A 16,086-nucleotide genomic window follows, 5' to 3' on the forward strand; every position below is an offset into this window, starting at 1 on the left:
CAACATGAAAAGCCAAGTCTGTGAAATAGTAACATATGAGCTTCTTTATTATGTCTGGAGTAACAAAATCTTGCCACTGGTCTATCTACTTCTGCAGTTTCTAAGTTTCAAGGAGCACAAATGATACTTTGCAACAACTGTTAGTGACACGGAAGGCTCCGCATTTGTGTGAGCGCTGAAGGCACAGCAACTGATGACACTACCGCGGTTTGTCACCTGCGTTCCCAATGGAAGAAAATGCCGCCTTTACTTTTTACTGAAAGTAAAAACGGTATTTTTTTTTTCTCTCCCAGCTACACGCACGAACCCCTGAATTCTAGCAACGCACCTACATGGAATCTGACAATGAATGCCAGGCTTAGGACCCTTATGAATCAGGGGCATTCCGCGCCCCGCCCCGTGTGTGTTGCTGTCCATGAGCACCCGGGACTGGGAGGGCCGCAGTATCTCGCTGGGAAGGACGCCTCCCGCCATCGTGGTCCTATCTCGTTCTCATTGAGCGCTGGACTGTCCAGGTTCTCCACGTCTTTGGGGAGGGTTCGGTGATGACACGTGGAGATCAAGCCAGAAATAAAGGCAGGAGGGCACAGTGTTCAAGGCCATGGCCCTGGTGGGGGGTGGGGGGGGTGGGGTGGGGACACTGGAGACCAGATTCACATTCAAGTGCCCCACTCGTCCACGATGGGTCAGGACTCAGAGTCCCGCCTGTACGATGAGGCCGAAGGATGTGCATAGGTGGGGTCGCTGGGAGGACCCAACGACACAGAGGCATGGAAAGTGAAGGTATAGTGCCTGCGCGTGGAAAGCGCTCATTAAAAGATAACTGTCGAAGTGCCACCTTGCACCTTCACTGCTTATCTGGAGCCTCTCTCCAAAGCCCACGGAGTACAGCAGACAGCATGTGAGTCAAAGCTCTCCAGACTACTGTTTCCCCATCACACTTGGGATCCCGCTCCAGGATGTGGCTGGGCACAGCTGGGAGAATCTCCCCGGGGGAGCCTCGGAAAGTTTTTCTCTCCTCCCCCCACCCCCCAACCGGCCCAGCCCAAGCTGAAGAATTTGGCAGTAAATGCTTAACCATTGGCTGGATGGCTTTTCTTTTCTTTTCTTTTCTTTTCTTTTCTTTTCTTTTCTTTTCTTTTCTCTTCTCTTCTCTTCTCTTCTCTTCTCTTCTCTTCTCTTCTCTTCTCTTCTCTTCTCTTCTCTTCTCTTCTCTTCTCTTCTCTTCTCTTTTCTTTTCTTTTCTTTTCTTTTCTTTTCTTTTCTTTTCTTTTCTTTCATTGTCCTCCAAAGCTGGAGTTGCTGAGTGAATCGTTAAGGGAGCAAATTCCAAGAGCGTGAGTTTCTCTTGTTTCCCAGGACAGGTTTGGGCCAAGACAAACCCCAGTGATGCCAACAGCAGTTGCTGGAACAGTGCAGCTTAAAGCTGACTTCTCGGCAAGTCTTTTGGGGCTCTGTTTGAACGGTTCTCCTCTCTCCCCTTCCACCCGGTGATTAAAGGAACCACATATAACTTTCTCCTTATGTCTCTTTCCCCTTCCTCCCCCCATGTGCCCCCTTGGAAAGGCTCTGCAGAGTCCCTCCGTGTTTCTCAAAGAGCCCCGGAGCTGCGGCCTCTTGATTTATGTCCCCTTGGCAATGCGAGGTTGAAATGGCCTGAGAATACTGAATAACTGGAAACGAGCAATGGAGAAGGGTGGGGCCAGTGGGAGGGTCTGATGGTGGCTTATGTTTAGCCTTCCCCCACCAGACCAGAGCGGTCGGTGGACCCCAGAATCTGAGTGCCAAAGGAGAATCAAACCAAGTCTTGAAAAAGAAGTCAAGGTTGTCCAGAGAAACTTACAAAATCGATCATTTCCGGGTGCTGGGTGACTCCTTGGGTTTTCTCCTTCCACAGAGCCTTTCTCCTGTTCACTTTGGGTTCAACATGTACCCCGAGGGGAAATAACAGAAATTTGAATCCCTTGGTCCCACTCCTTGCAGGAGCTCTCTATCAGTTGAGTTGAATACTTGTGTAAAAGAAGTTGGGGGTCGAATTTTTTGAGTTTGGTTCTGCTATAGATCTTGCCTGAGCTGTAAGCATGACTTTCATCCCCCATACGAGGTTGTTTCTGGTTCCCGAATTAGATCTGGAGTGATCTGAGGGCAGGAACTATTCTTCCCTCCTTCTCTCCCATCCTTCTCCCCCTTCCACAAATATTTATTGATCACCTACTAGATGCCATCGTCGTCTCTTCTTGGCCTCCACACTAACACCGGGCTTGTGTGTATTCTACTAGGTGCTGGATGAACAGATGAATGAAAGACAGTTTTAGGTGGGACTCCAAAAACTAAGTCAGGATCTTCAGTTTTCCTAGAAGGTTGGACGTGTGGTTAACATCTCAGAAATGGGATCCCAAGGGCACCTAGGTGGCTCAGTTCATTGAGGGTCTGACTCTTGACTGCAGCTCAGGTCATGATCCAACGTTGTGGGATCGAGCCCTGTGTTGGGCTTGATGCTGAATGTGGAGCTTGCTTGGGATTCTCTCTCTCTCTCTCTCTCTCTCTCTCTCTCTCTCTCTCTCTCCCTCTGCCCCCTCCCCTGCTTGCATGTGTTCTCTCTCTCTCAAATTAAAAGATGAAAGAAAGAAAAGAAAAGAAAAGAAAAGAAAAGAAAAGAAAAGAAAAGAAAAGAAAGAGAAGGAAGGAAAGAAAAAAGAAAGAAAAGAAAAGAAAAGAAAAGAAAAGAAAAGAAAAGAAAAAACAAAAGAAAAAGGATCCTGAGCGACAGAGAGGTGGGCCAGGACTGGAACTAGGAATAAGGATCCCTGGTTGCCATAGGGCCACTTGTACCCCAATGTTCATAGCAGCACTCTCAACAATAGCCAAATTATGGAAAGAGCCTAAATGTCCATCAACTGACGAATGGATAAAGAAATTGTGGCTTACATACACAATGGAGTACTACGTGGCAATGAGAAAGAATGAAATGTGGCCCCTTGTAGCAATGTGGATGGAACTGGAGAGCGTGATGCTAAGTGAAATAAGCCATACAGAGAAAGACAGATACCCTATGTTTTCACTCTTATGTGGATCCTGAGAAACTTAACAGGAACCCATGGGGGAGGGGAAGGAAAAAAAAAAAAGAGGTTAGAGTGGGAGAGAGCCAAAGCATAAGAGACTCTTAAAAAATGAGAACAAATTGAGGGCTGATGGGGGGTGGGAGGGAGGGGAGGGTGGGTGATGGGTATTGAAGAGGGCATCTTTTGGGATGAGCACTGGGTGTTGTATGGAAACCAACTGGACAATAAGTTTCATATATTAAAAAAAAAAAAAGGATCCCTGGTTGCCAGTTCCAACTGGGCCGCCATCTTTCTGTATGGGTCTGGGAACAATCTGTCTAACTTTTTGTGCTGCAGCTGTCCTATCTGTAAAATGAAAGCAATCTCAAGACTTCTTTCACAGATTTAGAGTTCTGTAATTCTCTCAAACCTTTACCCCCAGGTCCAGTGAAATCAGACCCTTCCACAACAGAATTAGGGGACCACCAGATTCGCTCCCAGTGAATCTACTTCTTGGACCGATTGGAACTTCCAGTGCCTTTTCTTGTTCCAGAATCTATAGTGTCTCCCAGTTGCCTGTCACAGCCAGTGTAGTCTCCTCTCCTTGGCTCTCAAAAGACAAACAGTCTGTCCACAACCCACAAGTCTTCCATATGTCTCAGCACTCAACATGTGGAATCCCTGAGTCCAGTCGGGCTGTTTTCCTCCCTGACCCTGATCTGCCCCGTGGCCTTTACCTCTGTGCCCTTCCTGTTCCATTTCTGACTTCTAAATCTTAGCAATTTCATAGAGTCTCTAATAAAGCCAACCAAGTTTGGGGCACCTTGGGTGGCTTAGTCGGATAAGCGTCTGACTCTTAGTTTTGGCTCAGGTCATGATCTTGTGGCTCCTGAGTTCCTGTGTTGAATCGGGCTCCACGCTGACAGTGCAGAGCCTGCTTGGGATTCTCTCTCTCTCCTTCTCTCTCTGCCCCTCCCCACTCTCTCTCTCAAAATAAATAAATAAACTTGAAAAAAAAAATAAAGTCAACCAAATTTAAGTGGATTTTGAATAATAGGTCACCCCAAAACAAGAACTTACTACCGGAAAGAAAAAATTGCTCATAATTCCACATCGAAAGCCAAACCCTGTGGACACCTTGGTTTACTCCCTTCAGCCTTTTTTTTTTTCTTTTTAAATCTAAGCAAGGGTTTAGGAGATGAACCACCAGACTTGACTTATCGATCGCCTACAGTTGACTGACTGTGGGGGTTGCTTTTAATCTTTCACCATAGTCTACGTGTTGTGAGGAACATCCTGTCACTGAGCCATTTTACATGTCTTTAATTATTTCCTTGAGCTAAATTCCTAACAGTAGAATCACTGGGATGAAAGGCCTTTTGATGATGGGGGGGTGGGGAGGGGTGGATGAAGAGAAACCTGTGAGTCGAGGAGCATGCTGAGTGAGAAAGTGACAACCCCCATCTTTTTCTTTGGGGATCGACCAGTTTTACAGGCATCCTGGCACCCTTGCTTTCCTCCCTACTAATGTTCTGGCCCAACACCAAGCTTCTGAGACCTCTAGGATAGGTTCTCTAAAGGCAGTATGCTCAAGAAAAATAAATAAATTAAATAAATAAATAAATAAATAAATAAATAAATAAATAAATAAAGCTGCCAGTGTATCTCTAGCTGGGACCGAGGATTCCAGAGCTAAGTCTCTCCTGATTCTCCTCCACCCGATTCCACCCCCCTTCCTCGGTTGATGGAACTATGCACTTGGGCATATGTGATTGACTGTGGTATTAAGAAAATATGTATGACACAATGTTTTTTAGCTTTTTCCAAAGATATTTATATCACACAAATGGCATGTTGGGTCTTTTTTTTTTCCTCCTCTCAACCACTAAGACTGAATAAATCAATTGTCCTAATCAAGCTAATGGAGAGGATGTGGACTGGAAAGGTAGGTGGGAGGGGGCTCTTTGCCTGAGCCTGCTGCCTCCTTATCGGGGGGGGGGAGGGCCTGGTAAAGCCACTTTCAGGTCTCTGGGCCTCTGTTTCCCTGTCTTGGAGATGGACATGGGGTTATCTGACCGCTCGTGACTTCACAGGATAACAAGAGCATCGGAAGCAGCTGGAGTTCCTTGGAAGAAAGTAGCTGCATGAATTTTTAATCCTCAATTTTCAGCTCTTTGGAGCTGTGTGTAGGAGCAGAGCTGTAAACACAGAGAACTTACCACTACATTCTAGTTTATAAGGTTTTTTGTGTGGTTTTTTTTTTTTTTTTTTTTTTTTGTCTCGCACAATCCCACAGATCTGACCTTACGAACAACTCAGAATGTGGGGGGAAATGCAGTTTGTTGTGGTCGTTGTTATTACATAAAAATTAATGGCTTGGCAAACACAGGGATCACCCTGTCATGCTGAGGTCATGTTTACACCAAGTAAATATATTTCAAGTTCCTAAACCTTCAGCAGCACTACAGGGCAGAACTGAACACAATTCCCAAGCAAGACTCAGAATCCCGTGCCAGAGTCGCTGTGGCTCTGAAGGGAGACGTTACTGTGTGCTCTTCCTGTAGCCAGAACCCCATCAGTCTCCAGATGCCTTATGGACAAAGCAGGGTTTTTCAGTCCCTGGCTTACAGAGGCCTGCTTACTCACTGAAGAGTGAAAAACAGAAAAGAGAAACTCATAAGGACATAGGACCCAAGCTCAGATCTCATTCATTGTTCATCCTTCCACTCACCATATATTTACTGAGCAACCTAGAATATCCGAGGGACCGTGCTAAGTTCTGGGGAAGCACTGGACGGCAAAGGCAGAACTGTCCTGGCCTGGGGAGAGGTTGTGGTCAAGCCGAGAAGATGGACGTTGACCAGTAAACACACAAGGCGATGCAAAATTACAACTGAATGGGGGACAACAAACGGAAGGCTGTGTCCTCAGAGGGGAGTCAGATCTAGCCTTGGAGATAAGGGAAGGCAGAAGTCAGCCGCATACGCAAAGGCCCCTCTTAAGAGACAGTGGCACCTTTGAGGGTATGATGGGCCAGAGCTGAAAAGTGAGGGAAGAGACCTAAAAGATGGAGTGAGGCATACCCACTGGGATGGGAGGAAGAAAAAAAATAAAATAAAAAAGGAAAACAGCAAAAGCCAGCAAGAAATTGGAAAAACTGGAGCCCCAGTGCTCTGCTAGTGAAGAATGCAAAATGGCGCGGTTGCATGGAAAATGGAAAACAGTCTGGCATTTACTCGACAGGTTAAACAGAATTACCGCACGACCCGGCATTTCCATTCCGAAGTGTATACCCCCTGAAATTAGAAGCAGATGTTCAAACAAAAACTGGTACACAAATTTCAGAGAGGCACCATTCGTAAGAGCCAAGGGTTGGAAACAACCCTGACGTTCACCAGCGGATAAACAAAAGGTGATACACGCATGCAATGGAATAGTCTTCAACCACACACACAAGGATGAAGCACTGATATGCTACCACACGGATGAACGCGGAGAACATGGTGCTGAGGGAAAGAGTAAGTCATAAAAAGCCACAGATGGTAGGATTCTGTTTATATGAAATGTCCAGGATAAGCAAATCCATAGAGACAGAAAGCAGACTGGTGCCCAGAGATGGGGCAGAATGGGGTGCAGGGGAGGGGGGAGGGGAGGCAGAATGGGGGGTGACCCCTAGCGGGTAAGGAGTTTTGGTTTGGGGTGATGAAAATGTTCTGGAGTAAATAGTTCTGACAGATGTACAACAATATGGATCTATTTAATGTCACTGAGTCACACACTTCAGAATGGTTAAGAGGTAAATTTTATGTTATGTGTATTTAATAATAATAATAATAATAATAATATGGAGCTAGGGAGGGAGGGCCAGCCAGCTGGTGAGGGAGCTGGATAATGTGTTAATACTGAGGACAATCAATAGACCATCCTGGCTGCAGGTGGGGAAGGAATGGAAGTGAGCAACACGTGGCGGGGGGGTGGGGGGGGAGTGGTCCTGGAGAGAGATGATTTGGACCGGGGGCACAGTGCTGGTGGAGAAGAGTGGGCAGATCCGAGTGATGTATAGCAAGAGCGTTATTGAAGGCACGCCAAATAGACCTACTCTGTCCCCTCCTATACACTTGTGCACTTATTCATGGAGCTTGGAGGAAAGTATGTGTCCTCGCAGGGATGCTGGGAAGCATGCGCGAAGAAGACCCTTGGATTCAATTTTTTATTCTTCTCGCTGCCAGACCTGGAGCAAAGAACTTCATGTCTTTGTGTTTCAGGTTTTCCCCCTGTAAAATCAGGACCCTAAGGCCTACTTTATAGATCGCTGTATAGAGACGGGAAGGGATAAGCATATACAGCACCTGCCCTAGCTAATCTTCTGGAATTCTTGGGAGACCCACATGAGCTGCTAACCTTTCCAAGAACACAGATCACCTAGGGAAGCAGCCCACACTGCTGGGGCTGAAGTCACAGTTTGGGGAGGCAGGTCCCTTGAAGAGATTCTCCAAAAGCGGTGATTTTATAATCTCAAAGGTAATAGATTACAGTTGTTAAGGCTATGATAAAAAGGCAGAGGACTCTAGGAAACGGCGGCGGCGTAGCGTAGATGAAAAGCAAAGTCCCCCCAGAACGTTACCGGCTTTCTTCTGCCCTTGCCCCGCCCCCTGCAGAGCAGCCCCGCCCCCAGCTAAGCCCCACCCGGACCCCGCCCCCGATGTTAGCGCGGGCTACGCCCCCTCAACTCCCAGCTCCCTAGGTTAGAGGCTCCCACCTGCGCGAAGCATTTGGTACCCAGGTGGGAATGGAGGGCATTTGATGGGCGGAGATGGGAGGGCTGGAAATTGACAGGGTGAGAATTGGGGAGACTAATCCCTCCCCCTCCGGTCCCCGCTCTTCACTCACCCACTGGTTGAGGGCCTGGGCCTTTGCATAATGTAAGTACTTATTTAATGCAAGCCCCAGCTCCAGAGTTCTTCATTTGTCTTTCTGTCCTTCACATGCCAATGTGCTTCCGCCTCTTGTCTGTCTAGGTTGACGCGCCTGGAGAGGAGGGTGCTTCCCAACGGCTCCTGTTCGACCCCCAACCCCGGGCCAAGGGCACGGAGAGAAGCTGGGGCGGGGGACCAGCGGGAGGAGAGAGAGCACACCATATGACAGGCTTCTGGAAACAGATCCCATGCCAACTTGGATTCTGTCCTTCTCTCCAATAAAAGGAACTTTTCGCTTGTGTGTGTGTGTGTGTGTGTGTGTGTGTGTGTTTCAAACACCCTCTAAAATTTTTTATTTAAAGAGACTGGTTCCTAGCCATCTGATTGGAGGCATCGCAGTGCAGAAGCGGAGTCCGGCGCGTGCTGGCGCGCGCGCGCGCACACACACACACACACACACACACACACACACACACAGACACACACCCCTCCTCCCGAGGTTTTCCCGAATGTATCTACTCCGGTTACAACTAGACGCGGCCCCTCCCCCACCTCGCCTTTCCCCTTCCTCCCCTCGATCTTGGGAGGAGCATTCTCTGTGTCTTCCCAAGTCCCCGAGGGGGACCTTCTATGGTGGAGTGGGGGTGGAGGGTCCTACGACGAAGACCAGAAAGAACAAATTAGATAATCAAAAGAATTATAGTAATTGCTTTCACTTTCCCCGAGCCCGCTCTGCGGATGCTCTCCCCCGCCCCTTCCCTGGCTTTCTGTCTGTCGGGAATACTCGGTCTTTCCGATCCCCACCCCTCCCCCAGACTCCTCCTCTCCTCTCCCCTCGCTCGCGCGTTCCCTCTCTTCCTCCGTTTTCTGGTGTGCTGGAACGTTCAGCGGAATATGATGAATGATCACCTGTCACGGCTTGTTTATTATAATGCAGGCAATCAATTACACATCCCCAACGCTGGCCGGCCCGCAGGAAATTTATATGCTCAGCACAAACCAATGTGAAAATGGAATCTCATTTGCCAAATGTCTTTCTCCCCGTACAGCGCGATGATTACAGTCTGTGTTTGTTTCAACAGTCGCGTACAACTGACAGTGCCATCATTTACTGCCTGGCTCAGGTCACGTTACTCTAAGGCTTTATTTATTGTGTTACGATGGCCAGCACAGGAAAAGGACAAGGGTGTCTGTCAGGGATGCCACCATGTTAAAAAGTGGGCGGGCCGGGCCGGGTTCCCGGCGGCGGGCGACACTGCAGTCTCAGCCCCTGCCCTGGGCTCTGCCTCCCCAGGCCTGCTCCCCCAGCATCCTTCAGCGGGGGCTTCTGGGCCCCCTGGGGGGAGGCAGCTCTGGGTGTCAGACGCTCCACAGGTTCCGGGGCTCAGATCCGAGGGACCAGCGTTGGAATTCCGGGTCTGCTACTGCCTAAGTTGTGTGTGGCCCGGGATTCACCCTCCTTATCTGGAAAATGGGAGTTTCAATACCCTTCCTGGCAGAAACATTGTGATGTCTGAGATATCAGAGGTGTGGATAAATGTTAGTGCTGGTGACTTCAGATCCGGCTCTGGCCGGCCTAAGGCCCACCCATCCGGAGGCAGGGAGGAGAGGTCCCATTAGAAGAGAGATGTGTTGGAATTCATGCCCTGTGTTAAAATCTCTCCGTCCTCTTCTTTCTGAGACTCGGCTGTCTCAAGATCTTAAGTTTCCCTTCCGGGTGGAGTTTTGCACTTTTGTTTCCTCTGCGGGGGACACATAGTGTGGTTTGGGGAAAATAAAATGATCACTTTTGCTCTACTTCCGTCGCTATCATTGTAAAAGTACGCATGCCAATCCCAGCCCGGCCAGCTGTGTGACCTCAGGCAGACTGGTCCCTTCACCTCTCCGAGCCTTGCATTCCTGCCTTGCGAAGTGAAGAGTAACTTCTCAACCATCCGCCCCGGTCTTGCTGGCAGGGATCCAGAGTGTCCGTGGGTGTAGACGGGGTCGTGCAACCTGGAGCGTGCGCTGGTCACCTCTTCCCATGGGGAGTTCTGGTTGGTCTTAGAGGTTTTGCTGCATAAAGGGTTGACCCAAATTTGTAGCACTCACAGTACGCCACATAAAGTAGGAGATCAGTAATGAGGGACAGGCAGGGTCTTCAACTGCTCTCGTGTTGTATCGTTCTTTATTATTTTGTGTATTCATTTAATGGCTGTGCCCAGCATATAGTTTCTATTTGGCACATCCTAAAGGAATCAGTAAATGTTCGTGGCGTTAATGGATGGATGGATGGGTGGATGGATGGATGGATGGCTACTTAAATAAATTCATCACGAGGAAAGAAGGAAATTCATCACGGGCAAAGAAATAAATTCATCACTGTTGTGAAAGGGATGGGCCCTGGTGAAGGAATAGTTCCCACTCCTGATCTCACGGACTCAGGCTATTCTACACATGCCCAGCCTTGTGTGGGTGCCCAGCGTGATACATACTACACGTATTCAGACAATGCCCACTGGTGACAGATCACACGCACGTCCTTCTGGCTGCTCCTACTCACCCCTCACACCAACATCCCCTGGACAAACTTCCCACCATCCTTGCATCCCACGTTGCCTTGAAATCTCCGTGCTCCCCTAAATGATGGGCTCCTCACGGACAGGCAGCTAGACCTCATCCCCAAAATGCCTAGCAAGGTGGCTGCTGGAAACAGATGCTTTTCAGTCAATCAGTAAAGATGATCTTTTCTATACGCTGATGTATGGAATACGACTTAGAATTCCATTAAACCATGCCGCGTCAGGGGAAAAAATGATGCAGGTTCGTATTTAAAAAGCAAAAAAATTAACAGCTGCCTCATATATTTCGGTCAAGTGCTTTGGATTTGTAGAAGGGATTTCTTTCTATAAATATAATTATTAGCCGCCATGATTATAGTAATAACGGGGGCGGGGGTGGCACAGAGCTCTGCCTGCCCAGCAGGGTGGGCTCTCGGTAGAGCTGGGTATTCCCTCTGCTGACTTGCTTCACTAGTTGACTAACAGACCTTATTCCCTGGCCGCGCCGATTCATATGCGACCAATCAAGTACTGTGGGATCCTGGGGGAAAAGGAGCCTGTGTTTGCTGCTGCTTTGACAGTTGAGGCTCCAAGAGGGGCTGGCAAACAATGGGAAATGAAACATTTGAGTGGTTGCAAAAAATTCCGTGGGAAATCCCCCCTGGTGATATTTATGTGCCATGGCTGTGACAAGGGGGGCTGGGGGCTTTCGATTTCAAGGGTTCTTGAGCAGACCACAATGGTGTTCTGAGACGGCATTCCGCGGGAACAGCTCTCCGGAGCCACAGAAGGCCAGTCTGTCTGTCCAGGGAATACTGGGCCACATGCATGATGTTGGTTATGAACTGCAATGGATTGTCAGGAGCTCACCCACAGCTGTGGGGCTCAGGCCTCTGAACCTGAACCTTCTGCTGTAAAACAAATTCAGCTTAACTGCTCCCCTAGATTTTCCCTAGCCTCAAGAGCCTGGGGGCTTATATAACTGGGGATTGCCCTCAGGCTCAGCCCCGCCTCCCGAATTGTGGGAACCTTAGCCCCCTGCAGACCACTCCCATCTAATTGAAAAAGCCAAAATCAGGGCCTCATGCACTCCCCATGGCATTTTTTCCGGGTAATGTGTGACCTTCTTCATTCCCATTTGTAATGGACATTTATTTGTCTGTTGCTCCCCCCACTCCCACCCTTATTAAGAGAATAAAGTGGACTGATATTAACCAGTCTTTGCTTTGCTGTCCCTAGAACTGAGACATATTCAAGACTGCCCACTGTTGCTAATGTCCTGCTGCTGCTGCTGTGATATATGTGTTTATAGATCAGCTTAAAGGTGAGGTTTATAGCTTCTTAGAAACACTTAGGGGGTAAGAAAACTGAAACTTCTGGGGATAAATAACTTGCCTGTGGGTATCGGTTGGTCCTGAGGTTTCAGTTGCAAAATGACAAGCTCCTATCGAAAAATGGACTTAAGCCAGATCCAAGGTGTATTGGATTGTTTAACTGAGAAGAAAGAGTTTTATTAGCTTCAGGCACGGCTGGATCTAGGCCCTCAGTGAAGTCTTCAGGAATTTGCTTCTCTTTGGCTCTTTGGCTCTGTTTTTCCCTGTATTGGGTTCACTTTTATTTTTTTAATATTTCTTTAATGTTTATTTATTTTTGAGAGAGAGAGAGAAGAGCAGGGGAGGGGCAGGGTGGGGGGGTGTGGGGGAGGGGACAGAGGATCCGAAGCGGGCTCCATGCTGACAGCAGAGAGCCTTATGCAGGGCTCGAACTCACGAACCTTGAGATCATGACCTGAGCCAAAGTCGGACACCTAACCAACTGAGCCACCCAGGCCCCCCTGGTTTTGTTTTTAGATGGGCTCTCTCCACCCTTTTACATTTTCCTGAAGTCAAATCCAAGCTTTTTCCTTGGATGAGGGTTAGGTCCGGTGCCGTCTGATAGGTCCAGCTGCCCGTTGCTAAATCAATGACTATGGCAAGGGGGACAGAATGATCTGATTGCCCAGGCCCCAGTCATGTGCTCCCTGCCCAAGCACAGCCAAACCACATGCATGCAGCAAGAGTGAATGGGTCCCCAGCGAATCCTGGACGCTTTTACCAGAAGGAGGAATGAACACTGTCTGGGCAGGAAGACCTGATGTCCTATACTCCCATGTCACGCTGTCAGGAAGGGGCAGGCCAATCTGCCCTCTACCTTCTCCATGCTGCGGGAGACCACCTCGAGGACCCCCTAATGCTCTAGCCCTCCCTGGGACTCCAGCTCAATCCTGCCGCGTGAATTCATGCTGGTCGGCAGTTTTCAAAATGTGCATCTTGGGAGCTTGCGGGAGGGAGGAAGAGAGTGGAGGGGAGGCAAAGAGGATGGGTGATAGAACTCAGAGGCTGTGCCTACAGGACCCCTCCTTCTGCCCCTATTTCAACCACGCGGCAATCAATTCTTGTGTCCGTTCGTACCTTCCGTTCCCTTGTACGCTCTCATTTCAAGAAACAGCTCCTCGTATTTTTAAGGCTCGAAAATCAAGTGATTTTTCCACAACGCTTGCCCTCTCCCTCATTCATAAATGAGGAACAACAGCTCAGAAAGAGGCGGGAACTTGACCAAGGCCATGCAGCAGGACAGTGCAGAGCGAGTCCGTGAAATCACGCCTCTGGATGCCCACCGTCTCCTGCCCTTCCCACCTGCAGGGCTGCAGGCGGGTTAGAGATCCGTGGGCTGAGACCACCACATGCACCCCCGCCACACAGGGCTGATTTATTAGCCAAAGAGGCAGATCTTAACACTAATGGAGCAGTTTCCAGAGCAGAGCAGAAAGAGGGAAGCTTTTTGAAGCTTTTTTTCTAGTCTCTGGGCACAGGCAGCCACGGGGGACTCGCGTTGTAGGTAGGATCCTACCAGAAGGGAGAGCAACAGCCAGATTCCTGCTACTCCCTCCTCATTCGGGGGGCTTACATCACCGTTCCAGAAGAACCTTCGTGAGTAAGCCATGTGCTTCTGTTCAGGATGTTTGCAAACAACTAACTGTTCTGCTTTGCGCTCCAGGGTCTGGGGAGCTGGTCTCCTGGCACCGGCCCTGCCCCATATTTCACACACACCTTTGTGCCGCAAGGGCCACTGCTAATCATCAGCTAACCCTTCTGAGTGCTTAGTTGTTCCCGGAACTGTGTGCTAAGTGCTTGACAGGTATCATGTCATTAAATCCTCCCGTAGGTACAACTGTTACCCTCAATTTTACAGGGGAGGAGACAGAGGTGCAGAGGGAGGAATTAATTTCTTCAAGGTCCTCAGAGAGCTTCAAACTCAGGCAATCAGAGTCAAGCGCGTGAGCTCTTAGGTACCTTGCTACGCAGGACGCATGGCGAGCGCTTCGGACAAGGAAGAGGTAGACTGTCACCACACCGGCGCACAGACAGACAGAAAGTTCCCTGCTTCCTTCATTCAGTCCCTTCTTTCTACCACCCAGGGGCTTCTGGCGGAGTCTGAGGAGCTCTGGGTTTCCCTTTCTCCTTTTCTCCCACCCTCTCTGCCCCGTGGCTTCAGCAAACACGCACAGGGGATTCCAGGGAGAGAACTATTATATTACTGAGTGGGCACGGCTCATAAGGTGCCGGCGGAACACGGGTAAGTCAGGTACAGAGAGGCACGCGGTCTCATTACTTAGCCTACCTTGCAGCAGCTTATTGAATTAGTGCGATTCGTAACATCTTCAACTTGGATCTCCTCCAGGCCAGCCAGCTGGTGCATTCAGTACTACTCAGCTCGCCTTAACTCAATTAACTAAGCCGGGCTGAGCCGGGCTGAGCTGAACTCAACAAGTATTTCTTAAGCACTGAGCTGGCTGCAGGGGGAAAAAAAAAAAAAAAAAAGAAAAAAAGAAAAAAAGAAAAAAAAAAACCCAAAACACAAAACCCCCCAAAAAAACAAAGGAGGGTAAGGTGCAGACTCCACCAGACGCGGCCCTGACGGAGATGCCCTGCGTTCCCAATGGCACGATACGGCACCCTCACTTCTCAGGGCCACCTCCGCGGTGCTTCCCACGTCGGCACACGCCCCCTGGGTTGTGATGTGCTGCTTCCTATTTTTCTTTAAATAAATGAACTTTCCTTTAAGCAAACTAATTTCCTTCTTTAAGCTTCATGTTTAAAATTATTAAAACAAAAGTGACGACGTGAAATCAAGCATTTTGAAGGGGACGGTTCCGGGGGCGTTCGGTACCCCCACGGAGTTGTGAAACCACCACCCCCTCCGTCTCGTCGCCAAATATTTCCACCACCCCCCCCCCGAAATAAAACCCCACAGCCGTGAAGCAGTGTGTCCCCAACCCCACCTCCTCCAGCCCCTCACGGCCGCTAATCTACTGTTGGTCCCCATGGGTCTGCCTGTGCTGATTTCACACAGATGGAATCATACAGTGTGTGGCCTCTTGTCCTTGACTTCTTTTGCCCAGAATCATGTTTTCAAGGTCCATCCACATGGGAGCATGTATCAGTATTTCATTGCTCTTTATGGACAAATGATATTCTACTGTATGGATAGACTACATCTTACTTACCCATTCATCTGCTGATGGGCATTTTGAGCCAATTCTGCCTTTTGGCTATTGCGAATAGTACTGATAAATAAGGGTATTTTATCTATTTATTTTATTGAGGTATCACTGACATAACATTGTGAAAATCTGGAACGCTTCACGAATTTGGGTGTGATCTTTAGGGCAGAGGCCACGCCAATCTCTGTAGCGTTCGGATTTTCATAGATGTCCTGCCGAAGTGAGGACATAAACTCAGGGAGTTTATTAAAAAAAAAAAATTTTTTTAACGTTTATTTATTTTTGAGACAGAGAGAGACAGAGCATGAACAGGGGAGGGGCAGAGAGAGAGGGAGACACAGAATCTGAAACAGGCTCTAGGCTCTGAGCTGTCAGCACAGAGCCCAACGCGGGGCTCGAACTCACCGACCGTGAGATCATGACCTGAGCTGAAGTCGGACACTTAACCGACCGAGCCACCCAGGCGCCCCTCAGGGAGTTTATTTTAAAAGGAAATTACTGTAGGGCCACCTGGATGGCTCAATCGGTTAAGCGTCTGACTCTTGGTTTCGGCTCAGGTCATGATCTCACGGTTTCGTGAGCTCGAGCCCTGCATCGGGCTCTGTGCCGACAGCATGGGGCTTGCTAGGGATTCTTTCTCTCTCTCCCTCTCTCTCTCTGCTCCTCCCCTGCTGTGCTCTGTCTCTCTCAAAATAAATAAACTTAAAAAAATAAATAAAAGGATGCTACTGTCAATAGGAACTTCTATTTTTGAACTGGCAGTCAAATAGATACATAAGTATGAGGAGTAAAAAGTTCACCTGCAGAGCACATAAAACCACCCCAGGCTCCCCCAGATACAGCTATAAACATTCCGAGCGGGTACTGGATGTGGCCGGCCTTGAGTCTGCAACCTGGCTTTGCCATCTGTTTGACTCTGGGCAAATGTTCCTGTCCTCCCCCTGCCTCAGTCCCCTCCTCTGTAAAATGATAATACTTGTGAGCACTTCCTCCCGCAGCTGTGAGAATTGAAATCACGGACACAACGCTCAGCACCGTCGGACACA

At 48.8% G+C, this 16,086-nt stretch overlaps 1 long non-coding RNA gene and 1 other non-coding gene across 3 annotated transcripts; one reads left to right on the forward strand and one right to left on the reverse strand.

Moving 5' to 3' along the window:
• Positions 1-7,740: 7,740 nt before the first annotated feature.
• On the forward strand, positions 7,741-8,258 carry LOC122469985. Of its 2 annotated transcripts, none has more exons than XR_006293793.1 (2): positions 7,741-7,824; positions 8,060-8,258. It is a non-coding gene; the product is annotated as an uncharacterized LOC122469985 (long non-coding RNA). The 2 variants fall into 2 exon arrangements; XR_006293792.1 differs by lacking the exon at positions 7,741-7,824 and adding an exon at positions 7,831-7,963.
• A 6,905-nt stretch (positions 8,259-15,163) lies between these two features.
• On the reverse strand, positions 15,164-15,268 carry LOC122471060. Its single transcript, XR_006294083.1, has one exon. It is a non-coding gene; the product is annotated as a U6 spliceosomal RNA (small nuclear RNA).
• Between the last annotated feature and the right edge of the window lie 818 nt (positions 15,269-16,086).

This window comes from Prionailurus bengalensis, chromosome D3 (assembly GCF_016509475.1).
Source record: "Prionailurus bengalensis isolate Pbe53 chromosome D3, Fcat_Pben_1.1_paternal_pri, whole genome shotgun sequence".
NCBI classification, from domain to species: Eukaryota; Metazoa; Chordata; class Mammalia; order Carnivora; family Felidae; genus Prionailurus; species Prionailurus bengalensis.